Source organism: Petaurus breviceps, unplaced genomic scaffold, assembly GCF_028583685.1.
Source record: "Petaurus breviceps papuanus isolate PSGF00001 unplaced genomic scaffold, PetGlider_PUasm1.0 90977, whole genome shotgun sequence".
Classification (NCBI taxonomy): Eukaryota; Metazoa; Chordata; class Mammalia; order Diprotodontia; family Petauridae; genus Petaurus; species Petaurus breviceps.
The window spans coordinates 52,718,733-52,720,249 of NW_027187391.1; the positions used below are offsets into that span (position 1 = coordinate 52,718,733).

Sequence of the window (1,517 nt, forward strand, 5' to 3'; positions counted from 1 at the left end):
AATAATAATGTTAAGGGAAGGCTGTTTGACATTCTTTTGATAAAAACCAAATCTGAGTTTGAGATCCTGAAACTGATTTAATTATTTGTTAGGTCCCTTAGTTAAATGTGTAAAGAAGGATTCCCCTAATACTAGTTTTCTTTGCTATATTGAAGGTATGTAAATGTTCCCCCTCAATCAGTATATCTTCAGCCCTCTAAATGTGGTTTAATCTGCAACATGACTTAGTTTACCTATAAAATCTCTTTAGCTAGGTTTATGTCCTGAAGAGATGTATGAAATTACAACTTTACTTAGCTTAGTTTTTTAACTTTATGACATTGAATGAAGCATGGGATTTTTAGTCTGGCTTTCTTTAACTGTTATGGACTAAAAGGAATGGACAAAATTACAATATACAAAAGAATCATTTCTTTGTCACTCTAACATTATTTTATCTATTAGGGGCTTGGTTAGTATCCAAATTGAGCTTCAAGTTTATTTTTTTATCTGAGATCTAAATCTATACTTAATCATTATAAAACCTAGGTTTTTACCTCTATAATTTCTGCTTATGCCAAATAAATTTTGGCAGCAATTACCTACCACATTAATTCAGAAAGGAGGTATTTCTTTCATATCTCTTTTGATGTGTTCAGAAATCCAGCTTGCTTGAAACTTAGCATCCCAGGGTCCTGGGCACAGTCTCTAGCCCATACTTTAAGGTTGAAGGTGCTTATGGGAGAGAAATACAGAGGAAGCATCTAAAGCTAGAGAAGCAATAAGACATAGCTAGTAAGAGAGGAGAGTATGAAGCAATGGAAAGGAAATGGAATATGTCTAGTCATAATAAACAGCTGTAATGAAACCTGAGTCAGTGGGATGAGGACAATATATGAAAGGGCTATGATACATATGGAATCTGTTTTGCTTAATTAAATACAGGTTGAAAAGAGAGGTGGTGACACACTTCCCTCCCTTTCATTCTTGCCAAGGGAAAGTCAAATGTCCCTGTGAGTTATTTATTCACTTTTCTACTCACTCTCTCTGTACATACCAGACACCCCATCCCAAAACTTATTTGAAAAAGGTGTTTGGGGACTGAGATGAATTGTTCCTTTTCTCAGTCTTCCCTTTGATTTCTAAGCTTTTTACCGTGTGAAAAAAAATATATATACTATCTAACATAAAGCCTAGCTGTCTGTTGTATATTATTTACTATTCAGATGTAGAGATAAAAAGAGAGGGCAGACTTCCCCCAGAGAGAGAGAATGAGATTCATTGAAATGAGCTAGGCTAGGAGGTTTGTAGGAACAGAGAGAAAGGGATGAATCTACTGTTTAGAGACACAAGGATATTTAGAGAGGGATGACTATTTGTTCTGTGGTAACTGAAGACTGATGAACCCTTAAGGTAAAACACTGAGAGCCTTATTAGACTTTGCTTGCATGAAGGAAGAGGGAGGAGAGGGAGGGAAAGAAGGGGAGAGAAAGAGAGAGAGAGAGAGAGAGAGAGAGAGAGAGAGAGAGAGAGAGAGA

The 1,517-nt window shown here is 36.1% G+C and overlaps 1 long non-coding RNA gene across 1 annotated transcript in view; it reads left to right on the forward strand.

Moving 5' to 3' along the window:
* Positions 1-1,286: 1,286 nt before the first annotated feature.
* LOC138153325 (uncharacterized) overlaps positions 1,287-1,517 on the forward strand; it is a 151,725-nt gene continuing 151,494 nt past the window's right edge. The window contains exon 1 of the long non-coding RNA XR_011166344.1: positions 1,287-1,392. This is a non-coding gene — a long non-coding RNA (uncharacterized lncRNA). The remainder of the gene's footprint in view (positions 1,393-1,517) is intronic.